At 48.2% G+C, this 19,698-nt stretch overlaps 17 non-coding genes and 1 pseudogene across 17 annotated transcripts; all 18 read right to left on the reverse strand.

Moving 5' to 3' along the window:
• Positions 1-4,382: 4,382 nt before the first annotated feature.
• LOC135025118 (U1 spliceosomal RNA) lies at positions 4,383-4,545 on the reverse strand. Its single transcript, XR_010221922.1, has one exon. It is a non-coding gene; the product is annotated as a U1 spliceosomal RNA (small nuclear RNA).
• A 152-nt stretch (positions 4,546-4,697) lies between these two features.
• LOC135025090 (U1 spliceosomal RNA) lies at positions 4,698-4,861 on the reverse strand. Its single transcript, XR_010221896.1, has one exon. It is a non-coding gene; the product is annotated as a U1 spliceosomal RNA (small nuclear RNA).
• A 671-nt stretch (positions 4,862-5,532) lies between these two features.
• On the reverse strand, positions 5,533-5,695 carry LOC135025109 (U1 spliceosomal RNA). The gene has a single exon (XR_010221915.1). It is a non-coding gene; the product is annotated as a U1 spliceosomal RNA (small nuclear RNA).
• Positions 5,696-5,847: 152 nt separating this feature from the next.
• LOC135025096 (U1 spliceosomal RNA) lies at positions 5,848-6,011 on the reverse strand. The gene has a single exon (XR_010221902.1). It is a non-coding gene; the product is annotated as a U1 spliceosomal RNA (small nuclear RNA).
• A 671-nt stretch (positions 6,012-6,682) lies between these two features.
• Positions 6,683-6,845, reverse strand: LOC135025106 (U1 spliceosomal RNA). The gene has a single exon (XR_010221912.1). It is a non-coding gene; the product is annotated as a U1 spliceosomal RNA (small nuclear RNA).
• Positions 6,846-6,997: 152 nt separating this feature from the next.
• LOC135025091 (U1 spliceosomal RNA) lies at positions 6,998-7,161 on the reverse strand. The gene has a single exon (XR_010221897.1). It is a non-coding gene; the product is annotated as a U1 spliceosomal RNA (small nuclear RNA).
• A 671-nt stretch (positions 7,162-7,832) lies between these two features.
• On the reverse strand, positions 7,833-7,995 carry LOC135025119 (U1 spliceosomal RNA). The gene has a single exon (XR_010221923.1). It is a non-coding gene; the product is annotated as a U1 spliceosomal RNA (small nuclear RNA).
• A 152-nt stretch (positions 7,996-8,147) lies between these two features.
• Positions 8,148-8,311, reverse strand: LOC135025099 (U1 spliceosomal RNA). Its single transcript, XR_010221905.1, has one exon. It is a non-coding gene; the product is annotated as a U1 spliceosomal RNA (small nuclear RNA).
• A 671-nt stretch (positions 8,312-8,982) lies between these two features.
• Positions 8,983-9,145, reverse strand: LOC135025107 (U1 spliceosomal RNA). The gene has a single exon (XR_010221913.1). It is a non-coding gene; the product is annotated as a U1 spliceosomal RNA (small nuclear RNA).
• A 152-nt stretch (positions 9,146-9,297) lies between these two features.
• On the reverse strand, positions 9,298-9,461 carry LOC135025086 (U1 spliceosomal RNA). The gene has a single exon (XR_010221892.1). It is a non-coding gene; the product is annotated as a U1 spliceosomal RNA (small nuclear RNA).
• Positions 9,462-10,132: 671 nt separating this feature from the next.
• On the reverse strand, positions 10,133-10,295 carry LOC135025120 (U1 spliceosomal RNA). The gene has a single exon (XR_010221924.1). It is a non-coding gene; the product is annotated as a U1 spliceosomal RNA (small nuclear RNA).
• Positions 10,296-10,447: 152 nt separating this feature from the next.
• LOC135025100 (U1 spliceosomal RNA) lies at positions 10,448-10,611 on the reverse strand. The gene has a single exon (XR_010221906.1). It is a non-coding gene; the product is annotated as a U1 spliceosomal RNA (small nuclear RNA).
• Positions 10,612-11,282: 671 nt separating this feature from the next.
• Positions 11,283-11,445, reverse strand: LOC135025108 (U1 spliceosomal RNA). The gene has a single exon (XR_010221914.1). It is a non-coding gene; the product is annotated as a U1 spliceosomal RNA (small nuclear RNA).
• A 152-nt stretch (positions 11,446-11,597) lies between these two features.
• Positions 11,598-11,761, reverse strand: LOC135025087 (U1 spliceosomal RNA). Its single transcript, XR_010221893.1, has one exon. It is a non-coding gene; the product is annotated as a U1 spliceosomal RNA (small nuclear RNA).
• Positions 11,762-12,432: 671 nt separating this feature from the next.
• Positions 12,433-12,595, reverse strand: LOC135025126 (U1 spliceosomal RNA). Its single transcript, XR_010221929.1, has one exon. It is a non-coding gene; the product is annotated as a U1 spliceosomal RNA (small nuclear RNA).
• A 152-nt stretch (positions 12,596-12,747) lies between these two features.
• On the reverse strand, positions 12,748-12,911 carry LOC135025088 (U1 spliceosomal RNA). The gene has a single exon (XR_010221894.1). It is a non-coding gene; the product is annotated as a U1 spliceosomal RNA (small nuclear RNA).
• A 692-nt stretch (positions 12,912-13,603) lies between these two features.
• LOC135025122 (U1 spliceosomal RNA) lies at positions 13,604-13,745 on the reverse strand (annotated as a pseudogene).
• A 152-nt stretch (positions 13,746-13,897) lies between these two features.
• Positions 13,898-14,061, reverse strand: LOC135025089 (U1 spliceosomal RNA). Its single transcript, XR_010221895.1, has one exon. It is a non-coding gene; the product is annotated as a U1 spliceosomal RNA (small nuclear RNA).
• Positions 14,062-19,698: the final 5,637 nt, after the last annotated feature.

A 19,698-nucleotide genomic window follows, 5' to 3' on the forward strand; every position in this document is an offset into this window, starting at 1 on the left:
CATCAGCGGCCTCGTGATCCCGGAGGGCGGTGTGTGTGTGTGACTGACCTTAGGAAGAAACCGGAGCCTCCGCTGCAGTGACCCAGCAACCGGGGCACGGGAGTATACTGCGCCATTGGGAGTGATGGAGCTGCAGTAAAGAAGTCTATTAGACCTAGCCTGCTGCAGCCCTTGTAGATTCTTATAAAAAAAGTTCTTCTTTTCTTGCCAAAATTAATAGCTAAGAATAGGCTGCCTGAGGCATCCCCCTGTTAAGTGGCCTGCTACTGAAGGCACCAACTACAAACTGAGCTCCCTGTTCATGGAAGCGAGGTTATAGAGGAGGGGGCGCTGAGCATCTTGGGAACAGTCAAAAGCTTTGAGCCTGTTGGTGCCTCAGATCAAGATCCTACTCTACACCCCAATGTGAATCCTTGTGGAGTCCAGTGTACCCCACAGAAGAAATTAATGTGTCACACCCATTGGCAGCAACATTAGAATAGCTGCTGATGGGCACAATTGAGAAAGGAAGGGGGGAAAACATTTGAATCCAGCACATATATGTAATTTGAATATGTAATTTGTACCTTCCTACTTTAAAATGTAATGGATGAACCTCACCCTGTGAGAACTATCTTCATGATCAAGAGACCTCATATGCAAGATAAGTATGTGTTGGGATAGGGCTGTGGAGGGCGGCTGCTCGGGCACACCCCTGTCAAGTTAAGGAGATTCAACAGAGGCAGCACAAGGGAACTCTCATCTGGGGACAACAACTGCAGGGAGAACACATTTTCAGACGAATGTGGGAGGGCAGAAGGCTGCCTAATACTGAAGCACCCCCAAACAACAAACCAAATGCAGCAACTAGTGCAAGCATTCCTGGGGGAAGGCCTGCAGCAGATGGATTTGAATATGGTGATGTCATCCAAGCAGTGGGCATAGTTGGCTGCAACCCTCGTCTGCATATGAAAAGAGAAAAGGGTCACGCAGGGCATGGCGGCCTTTGTGGGGTTGCGCTTGGATGACGCCTAAATCGCTTTATACACCCCCACCCCCCATCAGTGTGGGCTCATGTTGGCCATGCCCCAGCCCCTGAAGCATTCAAGCTGATTTCTTGCAGCAGCTGGACCCAGTAACAGCTCCAGAGTTGCTCTACAAGACAAGTAAAAGGGTGTGAGCCCTGCAGCACCACCTGTAGTTTGCATACACACATATATAGGACAGCATCTCTTATATGCCCCAGGGTCAATAAAATAGTATCCTTATCTAGGGTATCCATCCCCTCAGATAAGGTATCCGTCCATGCCGCTACAGCACTACACACCCAGGCCGACGCAATTGCCGGTCTGAGTAAGGTACCTGAATGTGTATAAATGGACTTCAGGGTAATCTCCTGTTTGCGGTCAGCAGACTCTTTGAGGGTAGCCGTATACTGGGACGGGAGGGCTACCTTCTTGGATAAGCGTGTTAATGCTTTGTCCACCCTAGGGGAGGATTCCCATCGTAACCTATCCATTGATAGGAAAGGATACGCCATAAGAATCCTTTTGGAAATCTGCAGTCTTTTATCTGGAGATTCCCAAGCTTTTTCACATAACTCGTTCAGCTCGTGTGACCCCCTCAAAGGTTACCTCAGGCTTTTTTCCCTTGTACATATGTACCCTCTTGTCAGGGACAGGGGATTCCTCTCTGATGTGCAAAACATCTTTTATTGCCATAATCATATATCGAATGGATTTTGCCAATTTTGGCTGTAACTTTGCATCATCGTAATCGACACTGGAGTCAGAATCCGTGTCGGTATCTGTGTCAACAATCTGGGATAGTGGGCGCTTATGAGACCCTGACAGTCCCTGCAACATAGGATCAGGCATGGGTTGAGACCCTGACTGTCCCAAAGCTTCAGCCTTGTCTAATCTTTTGTGCAATGAGTTTACACTAGCATTTAAAACACTCCACATATCCATCCAATCAGCTGTCGGTGGAGACACCACATTCATTTGCTCCTGTTCCTCTCTAATATAGCCTTCTTCCTCAGACATGTCGACACACGTGTACCGACACACCACACACACAGGGAATGCTTTTTCTGAAGACAGTTTCCCCACAAGGCCCTTTGGAGAGACAGAGAGAGAGTATGCCAGCACACACCCCAGCGCTATATAACCCAGGAATACACAGTAACTTAATGTTTGCCCAGTAGTACTGCTGTATGTAATTTGCGCCGAATTATGTGCCCCCCCCCCCCTCTTTTCAACTCTCTTGTCTACTATGGTATAAGCAGGGGAGAGTCCGGGGAGCTTCCTCTCAGCGGTGCTGTGAAGAAAAAATGGCGCTGGTGAGTGCTGAGGGAGAAGCCCCGCACCCTCGGCGGCGGGCTTCTGTCCCGCTTAAACTGTAAAATTGGTGGGGGCTCATACATATATATAGTGCCCAGCTGTATATGTGTTATATTTTTGCCAAAAAGAGGTTATATTGCTGCCCAGGTGCCCCCCCCCCCCCCCCCTGCGCCCTGCAGTGACTGGAGTGTGTGAGCTGTATGGGAGCAATGGCGCACAGCTGCAGTGCTGTGCGTTACTTCAGTGAAGATCATGAAGTCTTCTGCCACCTCTGAAGTCTTCTTTTCTTCTCATACTCACCCGGCTTCTATCCTCCGGCTCTGCAAGGGGGACGGAGGCGCGGCTCTGGGACGGACGGCGATGGTGAGATCCTGCGTACCAATCCCTCTGGAGCTAATGGTGTCCAGTAGCCTAAGAAGCAGGACCTTGCAACTCAGAGTAGGGCTGCTTCTCTCCCCTCAGTCCCTCGATGAGGGAATCTGTTGCCAGCAGTGCTCCCTGAAAATTAAAAACCTAACAAAATACTTTCTGTCAGAAAGCTCAGGAGAGCTCCTGAAAGCATCCAGTCTCCACTGGGCACAGTATCAAACTGAGGTCTGGAGGAGGGGCATAGAGGGAGGAGCCAGTGTACACCAAGAACTAAAGTCTTTCTTAAAGTACCCATGTCTCCTGCGGAGCCTGTCTATCCCCATGGTCCTTACGGAGTCCCCAGCATCCTCTAGGACGTTAGAGAAAATAGGATTTTAATACCTACCGGTAAATCCTTTTCTCTTAGTCCGTAGAGGATGCTGGGCACCCGTCCCAGTGCGTACTGTGTCTGCAGTTATTAAATGGCCCTTAACTCCAGAATATTTATGTGGAGACAACTTTCCTGACTTGACCATCTTCCTTGGATGTTTTCCCCTGTGTGACTGCTCCCCAGCCTCGGAGGGTTGCATCCGTGGTCCCTAGGATCCAGTCCTGGATCCCGAACCATCGCCCCTCTAGGAGGTGAGAACTGTGCAGCCACCAATGGAGTGAGATTCTGGTCTTGGAAGACAGGATTATCCTCCGGTGCATGTGTAGGTGGGATCCGGACCACTTGTCCAACAGGTCCCACTGGAACACTCTGGCATGGAACCTGCCAAACTGAATGGCCTCGTAGGCCGCAACCATCTTTCCAAGCAACAGAATGCATTGATGGATTAACACTCTTGCTGGTTTTAGAATTTGTTTGACCAGACTCTGGATCTCCATAGCCTTTCCACTGGAAGAAAGCCTCTTCTGTGTCCAGTATGACTCCCAAAAACAACAACCGCGTCATTGGGACCAACTGCGATTTTGAATAGAACCTCACCCTGGGAGAACAATCTTCATGACCATGGTATCTCCTATGCAAAATAAGTATGATTTGGGATAGGGCTGGGGAGGGCCGCTGCTCAGGCACATCTCTGTCAAGTAAAGGAGATTCAACTGAGGCAGCACAAGGGAACTCACATCTGGGGACAACAACTGCAGGGAGAACACATATTTTCAGATGAACATGGGAGGGCAGAAGGCTGCCTAATACTGAAGCACCCCCAAACAACAAACCAAATGCAACAACTAGTGCAAGCATTCCTGGGGGAAGGCCTGCAGCAGATGGATTTGCATATGGTTGTGTCATCCAAGTAGTGGGTCAAAGTTGGCTTCAACCCTCGTCTGCATATGAAAAGAGAAAAGGGGCGTGCAGGGCATGGCGGCCTTTTGCGGCGCTTGGATGACCCCTAGTTCACATTAAACACCCCCACCCTCCTTCGGTGTGGGGCTCATGTTGGCAATGCCCCAGCCCCTGAAGCATTCAAGCTGATTTCTTGCAGCAGCTTGGCACTGTAACAGCTCCAGAGCTGCTCTGTAAGGCAAGTAAAAGGGTGTGGGCCCTGCAGCACTACCTGTAGTTCGCATTGTGCGTTGGAAGGCACAAAGTAAGCAGACAGGAGGAGAAGTCAGGATAGTGCACAAGGGTATAGAAGGGAGGGGCTCAAAAAAAAAGAAGTGGAAACAGACAGCAAACTAGGCTGGAGAGAGACCTGAGACAAAGAGATCTGAATTATATGAAAGCCGACCAGTGGAAACACAAATTATGCAGTCAAGTGTCCCACATTTGGGGAAATCGCAGTAGCAGCACACCCAGAGTGCAATGGGTGAGCCTTGCCCTGGGAGAAGCACCTTCCTGATCATAGTATCTCACCTGGCAGGTAAGTAGGAGTTGGGCTAGAGCTGGGGAGGGTCGCTGCTCGGGCACCCCCCTGTCAAGTGAAGGAGATCCAACTGAGGCAGCACAAGGGAACTCTCGAAAGAAGAACAAGGCTAGAGGAAGATCTGAGACAAAGAAATCTGACTTTTACCAGAGCTGACCAGAGGAAAGCACAAACACAGTCCCCCACTACCACAAATAATGCAGTCGAGTTTCCCACATTTGGGGAAATCACAGGGGTCAGCATACCCAGAATGCAATGAATGAACCTCACCCTGGGAGAAGAATCTTCATGACCATGGTATCTCCTATGCAAAATAAGTATGATTTGGGATAGGGCTGGGGAGGGCCGCTGCTCAGGCATATCTCTGTCAAGTAAAGGAGATTCAACTGAGGCAGCACAAGGGAACTCTCATCTGGGGACAACAACTGCTGGGAGAACACATATTTTCAGATGAACATGGGAGGGCAGAAGGCTGCCTAATACTAAAGCACCCCCAAACAACAAACCAAATGCAACAACTAGTACAAGCATTCCTGGGGGAAGGTTTGCAGAAGACGCATTTGCATACAGTGATGTCATCCAAGCAGTGGGACAAAGTTGGCTGGAACCCTCATCTGCATATGAAAAGAGAAAAGGGGTATGCAGGGCATGGCGGCCTTTTGCGGCGCTTGGATGACCCTTAGTTCGCATTAAATACCCCCACCCTCCTTTGGTGTGGGGCTCATGTTGGCAATGCCCCTGCCCCTGAAGCATTTAAGCTGATTTCTTGCAGCAGCTTGGCACTGTAACAGCTCCAGAGCTGCTCTGTAAGGCAAGTAAAAGGGTGTGGGCCCTGCAGCACTACCTGTAGTTCGCATTGTGTGTTGGAAGGCACAAAGTAAGCAGACGGGAGAAGTCAGGATAGTGCGCAAGGGCATAGAAGGGAGCGGCTCAAGAAAAGAGAAGTGGAAACAGACAGCAAACTAGGCTGGAGAGAAACCTGAGAAAAAGAGATCTGAATTATACGAGAGCCGACCAGGGGAAACACAAATTATGCAGTCAAGTTTCCCACATTTGGGGAAATCGCAGGAGCAGCACACCCAGAGTGCAATGGGTGAGCCTTGCCCTGGGAGAAGCACATTCATGATCATAGTATCTCACCTGGCAGGTAAGTAGGAGTTGGGCTAGAGCTGGGGAGGGTCGCTGCTCAAGCACCCCCCTGTCAAGTGAAGGAGATCCAACTGAGGCAGCACAAAGGAACTCTCGAAAGAAGAATAAGGCTAGAGGAAGAAATGAGACAAAGAAATCTGACTTTTACCAGAGCTGACCAGAGGAAAGCACAAACACAGTTCCCCACTACCACAAATAATGCAGTCAAGTTTCCCACATTTGGGGAAATCACAGGGGTCAGCATACCTAGAATGCAATGAATGAACCTCACCCTGGGAGAACAATCTTCATGACCATGGTATCTCCTATGCAAAATAAGTATGATTTGGGATAGGGCTGGGGAGGGCCGCTGCTCAGGCACATCTCTGTCAAGTAAAGGAGATTCAACTGAGGCAGCACAAGGGAACTCTCATCTGGGGACAACAACTGCAGGGAGAACACATATTTTCAGATGAACATGGGAGGGCAGAAGGCTGCCTAATACTGAAGCACCCCCAAACAACAAACCAAATGCAACAACTAGTGCAAGCATTCCTGGGGGAAGGCCTGCAGCAGATTGATTTGCATATGGTTATGTCATCCAAGCAGTGGGTCAAAGTTGGCTTCAACCCTCGTCTGCATATGAAAAGAGAAAAGGGGCGTGCAGGGCATGGCGGCCTTTTGCGGCGCTTGGATGACCCCTAGTTCGTATTAAACACCTCCACCCTCCTTCGGTGTGGGGCTCATGTTGGCTATGCCCCAGCCCCTTAAGCATTCAAGCTGATTTCTTGCAGCAGCTGGGCACTGTAACAGCTCCAGAGCTGCTTTGTAAGGCAAGTAAAAGGGTGTGGGCCCTGCAGGACTACCTGTAGTTTGCATTGTGCATTGGAAGGCACAAAGTAAGCAGACGGGAGAAGTCAGGATAGTGCGCAAGGGCATAGAAGGGAGCGGCTCAAGAAAAGAGAAGTGGAAACAGACAGCAAACTAGGCTGGTGAGAGACCTGAGACAAAGAGATCTGAATTATACGAGAGCCGACCAAGGGAAACAAAAATTATGCAGTCAAGTTTCCCACATTTGGGTAAATCGCAGGAGCAGCACACCCAGAGTGCAATGGGTGAGCCTTGCCCTGGGAGAAGCACCTTCATGATCATAGTATCTCACCTGGCAGGTAAGTAGGAGTTGGGCTAGTGCTGGGGAGGGTCGCTGCTCGGGCACCCCCCTGTCAAGTGAAGGAGATCCAACTGAGGCAGCGCAAGGGAACGCTCGAAAGAAGAACAAGGCTAGAGGAAGATCTGAGACAAAGAAATCTGACTTTTACCAGAGCTGACCAGAGGAAAGCACAAACACAGTCCCCCACTACCACAAATAATGCAGTCGAGTTTCCCACATTTGGGGAAATCACAGGGGTCAGCATACATAGAATGCAATGAATGAACCTCACCCTGGGAGAACAATCTTCATGACCATGGTATCTCCTATGCAAAATAAGTATGATTTGGGATAGGGCTGGGGAGGGCCGCTGCTCAGGCACATCTCTGTCAAGTAAAGGAGATTCAACTGAGGCAGCACAAGGGAACTCTCATCTGGGGACAACAACTGCAGGGAGAACACATATTTTCAGATGAACATGGGAGGGCAGAAGGCTGCCTAATACTGAAGCACCCCCAAACAACAAACCAAATGCAACAACTAGTACAAGCATTCCTGGGGGAAGGCCTGCAGCAGATGGATTTGCATATGGTGATGTCATCCAAGCAGTGGGTCAAAGTTGGCTTCAACCCTCGTCTGCATATGAAAAGAGAAAAGGGGTGTGCAGGGCATGGCGGCCTTTTGCGGCGCTTGGATGACCCCTAGTTCGCATTAAACACCTCCACCCTCCTTCGGTGTGGGGCTCATGAGTGCTATGCCCCAGCCCCTTAAGCATTCAAGCTGATTTCTTGCAGCAGCTGGGCACTGTAACAGCTCCAGAGCTCCTCTGTAAGGCAAGTAAAAGGGTGTGGGCCCTGCAGCACTACCTGTAGTTCGCATTGTGCGTTGGAATGCACAAAGTAAGCAGACGGGAAAAGTCAGGATAGTGCGCAAGGGCATAGAAGGGAGCGGCTCAAGAAAAGAGAAGTGGAAACAGACAGCAAACTAGGCTGGAGAGAGACCTGAGACAAAGAGATCTGAATTATACGAGAGCCGACCAGGGGAAACACAAATTATGCAGTCAAGTGTCCCACATTTGGGGAAATCGCAGGAGCAACACACCCAGAGTGCAATGGGTAAGCCTTGCCCTGGGAGAAGCACCTTCATGATCATAGTATCTCACTTGGCAGGTAAGTAGGAGTTGGGCTAGAGCTGGGGAGGGTCGCTGCTCGGGCACCCCCCTGTCAAGTGAAGGAGATCCAACTGAGACAGCACAAGAGAACTCTCAAAAGAAGAACAAGGCTAGAGGAAGATCTGAGGCAAAGAAATCTGACTTTTACCAGAGCTGACCAGAGAAAAGCACAAACACAGTCCCCCACTACCACAAATAATGCAGTCGAGTTTCCCACATTTGGGGAAATCACAGGGGTCAGCATACCCAGAATGCAATGAATGAACCTCACCCTGGGAGAACAATCTTCATGACCATGGTATCTATTATGCAAAATAAGTATGATTTGGGATAGGGCTGGGGAGGGCCGCTGCTCAGGCATATCTCTGTCAAGTAAAGGAGATTCAACTGAGGCAGCACAAGGGAACTCTCATCTGGGGACAACAACTGCAGGGAGAACACATATTTTCAGATGAACATGGGAGGGCAGAAGGCTGCGTAATACTGAAGCACCCCCAAACAACAAACCAAATGCAACAACTAGTGCAAGCATTCCTGGGGGAGGGCCTGCAGCAGATGGATTTGCATATGGTGATGTCATCCAAGCAGTGGGTCAAAGTTGGCTTCAACCCTCGTCTGCATATGAAAAGAGAAAAGGGGCGTGCAGGGCATGGCGGCCTTTTGCGGCGCTTGGATGACCCCTAGTTCGCATTAAACACCTCCACCCTCCTTCGGTGTGGGGCTCATGTTGGCTATGCCCCAGCCCCTTAAGCATTCAAGCTGATTTCTTGCAGCAGCTGGGCACTGTAACAGCTCCAGAGCTGCTTTGTAAGGCAAGTAAAAGGGTGTGGGCCCTGCAGCACTACCTGTAGTTTGCATTGTGCATTGGAAGGCACAAAGTAAGCAGACGGGAGACGTCAGGATAGTGCGCAAGGGCATAGAAGGGAGCGGCTCAAGAAAAGAGAAGTGGAAACAGACAGCAAACTAGGCTGGAGAGAGACCTGAGACAAAGAGATCTGAATTATACGAGAGCCGACCAAGGGAAACAAAAATTATGCAGTCAAGTTTCCCACATTTGGGGAAATCGCAGGAGCAGCACACCCAGAGTGCAATGGGTGAGCTTTGCCCTGGGAGAAGCACCTTCATGATCATAGTATCTCACCTGGCAGGTAAGTAGGAGTTGGGCTAGAGCTGGGGAGGGTCACTGCTCGGGCACCCCCCTGTCAAGTGAAGGAGATCCAACTGAGGCAGCGCAAGGGAACTCTCGAAAGAAGAACAAGGCTAGAGGAAGATCTGAGACAAAGAAATCTGACTTTTACCAGAGCTGACCAGAGGAAAGCACAAACACAGTCCCCCACTACCACAAATAATGCAGTCGAGTTTCCCACATTTGGGGAAATCACAGGGGTCAGCATACCCAGAATGCAATGAATGAACCTCACCCTGGGAGAACAATCTTCATGACCATGGTATCTCCTATGCAAAATAAGTATGATTTGGGATAGGGCTGGGGAGGGCCGCTGCTCAGGCACATCTCTGTCAAGTAAAGGAGATTCAACTGAGGCAGCACAAGGGAACTCTCATCTGGGGACAACAACTGCAGGGAGAACACATATTTTCAGATGAACATGGGAGGGCAGAAGGCTGCCTAATACTGAAGCACCCCCAAACAACAAACCAAATGCAACAACTAGTGCAAGCATTCCTGGGGGAAGGCCTGCAGCAGATGGATTTGCATATGGTTCTGTCATCCAAGCAGTGGGTCAAAGTTGGCTTCAACCCTCGTCTGCATATGAAAAGAGAAAAGGGGCGTGCAGGGCATGGCGGCCTTTTGCGGCGCTTGGATGACCCCTAGTTCGCATTAAACACCTCCACCCTCCTTCGGTGTGGGGCTCATGTTGGCTATGCCCCAGCCCCTTAAGCATTCAAGCTGATTTCTTGCAGCAGCTGGGCACTGTAACAGCTCCAGAGCTGCTCTGTAAGGCAAGTAAAAGGGTGTGGGCCCTGCAGCACTACCTGTAGTTCGCATTGTGCGTTGGAATGCACAAAGTAAGCAGACGGGAGAAGTCAGGATAGTGCGCAAGGGCATAGAAGGGAGCGGCTCAAGAAAAGAGAAGTGGAAACAGACAGCAAACTAGGCTGGAGAGAGACCTGAGACAAAGAGATCTGAATTATACGAGAGCCGACCAGGGGAAACACAAATTATGCAGTCAAGTGTCCCACATTTGGGGAAATCGCAGGAGCAACACACCCAGAGTGCAATGGGTAAGCCTTGCCCTGGGAGAAGCACCTTCATGATCATAGTATCTCACTTGGCAGGTAAGTAGGAGTTGGGCTAGAGCTGGGGAGGGTCGCTGCTCGGGCACCCCCCTGTCAAGTGAAGGAGATCCAACTGAGACAGCACAAGAGAACTCTCAAAAGAAGAACAAGGCTAGAGGAAGATCTGAGGCAAAGAAATCTGACTTTTACCAGAGCTGACCAGAGAAAAGCACAAACACAGTCCCCCACTACCACAAATAATGCAGTCGAGTTTCCCACATTTGGGGAAATCACAGGGGTCAGCATACCCAGAATGCAATGAATGAACCTCACCCTGGGAGAACAATCTTCATGACCATGGTATCTATTATGCAAAATAAGTATGATTTGGGATAGGGCTGGGGAGGGCCGCTGCTCAGGCACATCTCTGTCAAGTAAAGGAGATTCAACTGAGGCAGCACAAGGGAACTCTCATCTGGGGACAACAACTGCAGGGAGAACACATATTTTCAGATGAACATGGGAGGGCAGAAGGCTGCGTAATACTGAAGCACCCCCAAACAACAAACCAAATGCAACAACTAGTGCAAGCATTCCTGGGGGAGGGCCTGCAGCAGATGGATTTGCATATGGTGATGTCATCCAAGCAGTGGGTCAAAGTTGGCTTCAACCCTCGTCTGCATATGAAAAGAGAAAAGGGGCGTGCAGGGCATGGCGGCCTTTTGCGGCGCTTGGATGACCCCTAGTTTGCATTAAACACCTCCACCCTCCTTCGGTGTGGGGCTCATGTTGGCTATGCCCCAGCCCCTTAAGCATTCAAGCTGATTTCTTGCAGCAGCTGGGCACTGTAACAGCTCCAGAGCTGCTTTGTAAGGCAAGTAAAAGGGTGTGGGCCCTGCAGCACTACCTGTAGTTTGCATTGTGCATTGGAAGGCACAAAGTAAGCAGACGGGAGACGTCAGGATAGTGCGCAAGGGCATAGAAGGGAGCGGCTCAAGAAAAGAGAAGTGGAAACAGACAGCAAACTAGGCTGGAGAGAGACCTGAGACAAAGAGATCTGAATTATACGAGAGCCGACCAAGGGAAACAAAAATTATGCAGTCAAGTTTCCCACATTTGGGGAAATCGCAGGAGCAGCACACCCAGAGTGCAATGGGTGAGCTTTGCCCTGGGAGAAGCACCTTCATGATCATAGTATCTCACCTGGCAGGTAAGTAGGAGTTGGGCTAGAGCTGGGGAGGGTCACTGCTCGGGCACCCCCCTGTCAAGTGAAGGAGATCCAACTGAGGCAGCGCAAGGGAACTCTCGAAAGAAGAACAAGGCTAGAGGAAGATCTGAGACAAAGAAATCTGACTTTTACCAGAGCTGACCAGAGGAAAGCACAAACACAGTCCCCCACTACCACAAATAATGCAGTCGAGTTTCCCACATTTGGGGAAATCACAGGGGTCAGCATACCCAGAATGCAATGAATGAACCTCACCCTGGGAGAACAATCTTCATGACCATGGTATCTCCTATGCAAAATAAGTATGATTTGGGATAGGGCTGGGGAGGGCCGCTGCTCAGGCACATCTCTGTCAAGTAAAGGAGATTCAACTGAGGCAGCACAAGGGAACTCTCATCTGGGGACAACAACTGCAGGGAGAACACATATTTTCAGATGAACATGGGAGGGCAGAAGGCTGCCTAATACTGAAGCACCCCCAAACAACAAACCAAATGCAACAACTAGTGCAAGCATTCCTGGGGGAAGGCCTGCAGCAGATGGATTTGCATATGGTTCTGTCATCCAAGCAGTGGGTCAAAGTTGGCTTCAACCCTCGTCTGCATATGAAAAGAGAAAAGGGGCGTGCAGGGCATGGCGGCCTTTTGCGGCGCTTGGATGACCCCTAGTTCGCATTAAACACCTCCACCCTCCTTCGGTGTGGGGCTCATGTTGGCTATGCCCCAGCCCCTTAAGCATTCAAGCTGATTTCTTGCAGCAGCTGGGCACTGTAACAGCTCCAGAGCTGCTCTGTAAGGCAAGTAAAAGGGTGTGGGCCCTGCAGCACTACCTGTAGTTCGCATTGTGCGTTGGAATGCACAAAGTAAGCAGACGGGAGAAGTCAGGATAGTGCGCAAGGGCATAGAAGGGAGCGGCTCAAGAAAAGAGAAGTGGAAACAGACAGCAAACTAGGCTGGAGAGAGACCTGAGACAAAGAGATCTGAATTATACGAGAGCCGACCAGGGGAAACACAAATTATGCAGTCAAGTGTCCCACATTTGGGGAAATCGCAGGAGCAACACACCCAGAGAGCAATGGGTGAGCCTTGCCCTGGGAGAAGCACCTTCATGATCATAGTATTTAACCTGGCAGGTAAGTAGGAGTTGGGCTAGAACTGGGGAGGGTCGCTGCTCGGGCACCCCCCTGTCAAGTGAAGGAGATCCAACTGAGACAGCACAAGAGAACTCTCAAAAGAAGAACAAGGCTAGAGGAATATCTGAGACAAAGAAATCTGACTTTTACCAGAGCTGACCAGAGGAAAGCACAAACACAGTCCCCCACTACCACAAATAATGCAGTCGAGTTTCCCACATTTGGGGAAATCACAGGGGTCAGCATACCCAGAATGCAATGAATGAACCTCACCCTGGGAGAACAATCTTCATGACCATGGTATCTCCTATGCAAAATAAGTATGATTTGGGATAGGGCTGGGGAGGGCCGCTGCTCAGGCACATCTCTGTCAAGTAAAGGAGATTCAACTGAGGCAGCACAAGGGAACTCTCATCTGGGGACAACAACTGCAGGGAGAACACATATTTTCAGATGAACATGGGAGGGCAGAAGGCTGCCTAATACTGAAGCAACCCCAAACAACAAACCAAATGCAACAACTAGTACAAGCATTCCTGGGGGAAGGTCTGCAGAAGACGCATTTGCATACAGTGATGTCATCCAAGCAGTGGGCCAAAGTTGGCTGGAACCCTCATCTGCATATGAAAAGAGAAAAGGGGTATGCAGGGCATGGCGGCCTTTTGCGGCGCTTGGATGACCCTTAGTTCGCATTAAACACCCCCACCCTCCTTCGGTGTGGGGCTCATGTTGGCTATGCCCCAGCCCCTTAAGCATTCAAGCTGATTTCTTGCAGCAGCTGGGCACTGTAACAGCTCCAGAGCTGCTTTGTAAGGCAAGTAAAAGGGTGTGGGCCCTGCAGCACTACCTGTAGTTCGCATTGTGCGTTGGAATGCACAAAGTAAGCAGACGGGAAAAGTCAGGATAGTGCGCAAGGGCATAGAAGGGAGCGGCTCAAGAAAAGAGAAGTGGAAACAGAGAGCAAACTAGGCTGGAGAGAGACCTGAGACAAAGAGATCTGAATTATCTCAGAGCCGACCAGGGGAAACACAAATTATGCAGTCAAGTGTCCCACATTTGGGGAAATCGCAGGAGCAACACACCCAGAGTGCAATGGGTAAGCCTTGCCCTGGGAGAAGCACCTTCATGATCATAGTATCTCACTTGGCAGGTAAGTAGGAGTTGGGCTAGAGCTGGGGAGGGTCGCTGCTCGGGCACCCCCCTGTCAAGTGAAGGAGATCCAACTGAGACAGCACAAGAGAACTCTCAAAAGAAGAACAAGGCTAGAGGAAGATCTGAGGCAAAGAAATCTGACTTTTACCAGAGCTGACCAGAGAAAAGCACAAACACAGTCCCCCACTACCACAAATAATGCAGTCGAGTTTCCCACATTTGGGGAAATCACAGGGGTCAGCATACCCAGAATGCAATGAATGAACCTCACCCTGGGAGAACAATCTTCATGACCATGGTATCTCCTATGCAAAATAAGTATGATTTGGGATAGGGCTGGGGAGGGCCGCTGCTCAGGCACATCTCTGTCAAGTAAAGGAGATTCAACTGAGGCAGCACAAGGGAACTCTCATCTGGGGACAACAACTGCAGGGAGAACACATATTTTCAGATGAACATGGGAGGGCAGAAGGCTGCCTAATACTGAAGCACCCCCAAACAACAAACCAAATGCAACAACTAGTACAAGCATTCCTGGGGGAAGGCCTGCAGCAGATGGATTTGCATATGGTGATGTCATCCAAGCAGTGGGCCAAAGTTGGCTGGAACCCTCATCTGCACATGAAAAGAGAAAAGGGGTATGCAGGGCATGGCGGCCTTTTGCATTGTGCGTTGGAATGCACAAAGTAAGCAGACGAGAGAAGTCAGGATAGTGCGCAAGGGCATAGAAGGGAGCGGCTCAAGAAAAGAGAAGTGGAAACAGACAGCAAACTAGGCTGGAGAGAGACCTGAGACAAAGAGATCTGAATTATACGAGAGCCGACCAAGTTCAATCCCACCCAGGAACGTAATTGACCTTGTAATCAGATTTTGGTGATCTTTAAGTAGACAAGTCAAAATTTCAAACCCCCTCTTATGGTGTAGGGTACCTGGCCTTCTCTGATGTAATCAGAGTTAGATTTGATTCAGTGATTTTATAAAAACAGCTAGGAAGCACAATTTAGCAGTGGGTTGCAGAGAAAAAGAAATATGCTGGCAAAAAAATCCAATTGAGTGATTAAACAGCTCTTCATTTTCTGGCTTTATTTTTATGCTAACAAATTTGTTCTCCTGAAAAGTGTCCACAAAGCCAAGTCTCTGATTAACACCTTTGTAAGGATGGTTTTTCACCTATTACTAAATTAAACTTGCTTCATTGGAAAGGCAGCAAGATGCATCCTCATTTCAATGTCTACTGAAATAATACGGGTTGACACCAGGAAACATTAACGCCACTGCATCCTTGCTGCTTTCTCATGTGGAAGTCTGTTTAATGTGAAAACAAGGTGATATCTAATTAGCACACAGGTAAGGAATTAAGAAAATCTTTATTTAAGGGTGAAGATGTTGCTAACAAAATCGTTGCCCCAATGCATCATTGAAATTCAAGCTGAAAAGATGATTTTAATATATCACTTGTACATTTTGTATTGCTCTTCTGGTGACAATGTAGTTTGTTTTTGTCAATTACCATTTTAATAATAGGGTAAAGAAAATTAAGTGGATTTTTGAAAGAAAACAATACTGTCAATATACTATTAAAACAAATTAAAATGGTAAAAGTTATTGTACTTTAAGTAAAAATAAAAGAACCAAAATATCAATCCCAGTTTTGGATTACTTTAATTAACAAAAAAAAAATGCATATAGCAAAGGATAGTTTCAATCTGCCTACCTCTGGGTTATGGGCCCAGCATGCTTCCATTGCAGTACTCTGCTGCACATGTAAGTGCAAGAGAACCTGAAGCACTCACTCATCATGGAAAAGTACCAATGTGTTTCTTCGTTGGTTGGTGGAAGAAACATCTTACAAAAACTCTCCAGATTATTGACTTTTTAAAGTTTTTCTAGGAAACGTTCTAGATAAATGCTTATTAGCCTTTGTCAGTATGTACTTTTTGCAAAGTGTCTCTGTGGCGCAATCGGTTAGTGTGTTCGGCTATTAACCAAAAGGTTGGTGGTTCAATCCCACCCAGGGACGTAATTGACCTTTTGATCAGATTTTGGTGATCTTTAAGTAGACAAGTCAAAATTTCAAACCCCCTGTTATGGTGTAGGGTACCTGGCCTTCTCTGATGTAATCAGAGTTAGATTTGATTCAGTGATTTTATAAAAACAGCTAGGAAGCACAATTTAGCAGTGGGTTGCAGAGAAAAAGAAATATGCTGGCAAAAAAATCCAATTGAGTGATTAATAGAGATGAGCGGGTTCGGTTCCTCGGAATCCGAACCCGCCCGAACTTCAGCTTTTTTTACACGGATCCGAGCGACTCGGATCTTCCCGCCTTGCTCGGTTAACCCGAGCGCGCCCGAACGTCATCATGACGCTGTCGGATTCTCGCGAGGCTCGGATTCTATCGCGAGACTCGGATTCTATATAAGGAGCCGCGCGTCGCCGCCATTTTCACACGTGCATTTAGATTGATAGGGAGAGGACGTGGCTGGCGTCCTCTCCATTTAGATTAGAAGAGAGAGAGTGAGATTGAGACAGAGACACTTGATTTACTGGAGCTTAGGAGTACTAGAGAGTGCAGAGTTTACTAGTGACTGACCACTGACCAGTGACCACCAGTGCAGTTTTATTTAATATAATCCGTTCTCTGCCTGAAAAAAAACGATACACAGTGACTCAGTCACATACCATATCTGTGCTCAGCCCAGTGTGCTGCATCATCTATGTATAATATCTGACTGTGCTCACACAGCTTAATTGTGGGGGAGACTGGGGAGCAGTTATAGGTTATAGCAGGAGCCAGGAGTACATACATATTATTAAAATTAAACAGTGCACACTTTTGCTGCAGGCAGGAGTGCCACTGCCAGTGTGACTGACCAGTGACCTGACCACACTGACCACCAGTATAGTATACTATATTGTGATTGCCTGAAAAAGTTAAACACTCGTCGTGTGACTTGTGTGGTGTTTTTTTATTCTATAAAAAACTCATTCTGCTGACAGACAGTGTCCAGCAGGTCCGTCATTATATAATATATACCTGTCCGGCTGCAGTAGTGATATATATATATTTTTTATATCATTATTTATCATCCAGTCGCAGCAGACACAGTACGGTAGTTCACGGCTGTAGCTACCTCTGTGTCGGCACTCGGCAGTCCATCCATAATTGTATACCACCTACCCGTGGTTTTTTTTTTCTTCTTTATACATACTACATCTCATTATCATCCAGTCTATATTAGCAGCAGACACAGTACAGTACGGTAGTCCACGGCTGTAGCTACCTCTGTGTCGGCACTCGGCAGTCCATCCATAATTGTATACCACCTACCCGTGGTTTTTTTTTCTTTCTTCTTTATACATACTACATCTCATTATCAACCAGTCTATATTAGCAGCAGACACAGTACAGTACGGTAGTCCACGGCTGTAGCTACCTCTGTGTCGGCACTCGGCAGTCCGTCCATAATTGTATACCACCTACCCGTGGTTTTTTTTTCTTTCTTCTTTATACATACTACATCTCATTATCATCCAGTCTATATTAGCAGCAGACACAGTACAGTACGGTAGTCCACGGCTGTAGCTACCTCTGTGTCGGCACTCGGCAGTCCGTCCATAATTGTATACCACCTACCCGTGGTTTTTTTTTCTTTCTTCTTTATACATACTACATCTCATTATCAACCAGTCTATATTAGCAGCAGACACAGTACAGTACGGTAGTCCACGGCTGTAGCTACCTCTGTGTCGGCACTCGGCAGTCCATCCATAATTGTATACCACCTACCCGTGGTTTTTTTTTCTTTCTTCTTTATACATACTACATCTCATTATCAACCAGTCTATATTAGCAGCAGACACAGTACAGTACGGTAGTCCACGGCTGTAGCTACCTCTGTGTCGGCACTCGGCAGTCCATCCATAATTGTATACCACCTACCCATGGTTTTTTTTTCTTTCTTCTTTATACATACTACATCTCATTATCATCCAGTCTATATTAGCAGCAGACACAGTACAGTACGGTATTCCACGGCTGTAGCTACCTCTGTGTCGGCACTCGGCAGTCCATCCATAATTGTATACCACCTACCCGTGGTTTTTTTTTCTTTCTTCTTTATACATACTACATCTCATTATCAACCAGTCTATATTAGCAGCAGACACAGTACAGTACGGTAGTCCACGGCTGTAGCTACCTCTGTGTCGGCACTCGGCAGTCCGTCCATAATTGTATACCACCTACCCGTGGTTTTTTTTTCTTTCTTCTTTATACATACTACATCTCATTATCATCCAGTCTATATTAGCAGCAGACACAGTACAGTACGGTAGTCCACGGCTGTAGCTACCTCTGTGTCGGAACTCGGCAGTCCGTCCATAATTGTATACCACCTACCCGTGGTTTTTTTTTTCTTTCTTCTTTATACATACTACATCTCATTATCAACCAGTCTATATTAGCAGCAGACACAGTACAGTACGGTAGTCCACGGCTGTAGCTACCTCTGTGTCGGCACTCGGCAGTCCATCCATAATTGTATACCACCTACCCGTGGTTTTTTTTTCTTTCTTCTTTATACATACTACATCTCATTATCAACCAGTCTATATTAGCAGCAGACACAGTACAGTACGGTAGTCCACGGCTGTAGCTACCTCTGTGTCGGCACTCGGCAGTCCATCCATAATTGTATACCACCTACCCGTGGTTTTTTTTTCTTTCTTCTTTATACATACTACATCTCATTATCAACCAGTCTATATTAGCAGCAGACACAGTACAGTACGGTAGTCCACGGCTGTAGCTACCTCTGTGTCGGCACTCGGCAGTCCATCCATAATTGTATACTAGTATCCATCCATCTCCATTGTTTACCTGAGGTGCCTTTTAGTTGTGCCTATTAAAATATGGAGAACAAAAATGTTGAGGTTCCAAAATTAGGGAAAGATCAAGATCCACTTCCACCTCGTGCTGAAGCTGCTGCCACTAGTCATGGCCGAGACGATGAAATGCCAGCAACGTCGTCTGCCAAGGCCGATGCCCAATGTCATAGTACAGAGCATGTCAAATCCAAAACACCAAATATCAGTAAAAAAAGGACTCCAAAACCTAAAATAAAATTGTCGGAGGAGAAGCGTAAACTTGCCAATATGCCATTTACCACACGGAGTGGCAAGGAACGGCTGAGGCCCTGGCCTATGTTCATGGCTAGTGGTTCAGCTTCACATGAGGATGGAAGCACTCAGCCTCTCGCTAGAAAACTGAAAAGACTCAAGCTGGCAAAAGCACCGCAAAGAACTGTGCGTTCTTCGAAATCCCAAATCCACAAGGAGAGTCCAATTGTGTCGGTTGCGATGCCTGACCTTCCCAACACTGGACGTGAAGATCATGCGCCTTCCACCATTTGCACGCCCCCTGCAAGTGCTGGAAGGAGCACCCGCAGTCCAGTTCCTGATAGTCAGATTGAAGATGTCAGTGTTGAAGTACACCAGGATGAGGAGGATATGGGTGTTGCTGGCGCTGGGGAGGAAATTGACAAGGAGGATTCTGATGGTGAGGTGGTTTGTTTAAGTCAGGCACCCGGGGAGACACCTGTTGTCTGTGGGAGGAATATGGCCGTTGACATGCCTGGTGAAAATACCCAAAAAATCAGCTCTTCGGTGTGGAAGTATTTCACCAGAAATGCGGACAACATTTGTCAAGCCGTGTGTTCCCTTTGTCAAGCTGTAATAAGTAGGGGTAAGGACGTTAACCACCTCGGAACATCCTCCCTTATACGTCACCTGCAGCGCATTCATAATAAGTCAGTGACAAGTTCAAAAACTTTGGCCGACAGCGGAAGCAGTCCACTGACCAGTAAATCCCTTCCTCTTGTAACCAAGCTCACGCAAACCACCCCACCAACTCCCTCAGTGTCAATTTCCTCCTTCCCCAGGAATGCCAATAGTCCTGCAG

The sequence above is a fragment of the Pseudophryne corroboree genome, unplaced genomic scaffold (assembly GCF_028390025.1).
Source record: "Pseudophryne corroboree isolate aPseCor3 unplaced genomic scaffold, aPseCor3.hap2 scaffold_412, whole genome shotgun sequence".
Lineage (NCBI taxonomy): Eukaryota > Metazoa > Chordata > Amphibia > Anura > Myobatrachidae > Pseudophryne > Pseudophryne corroboree.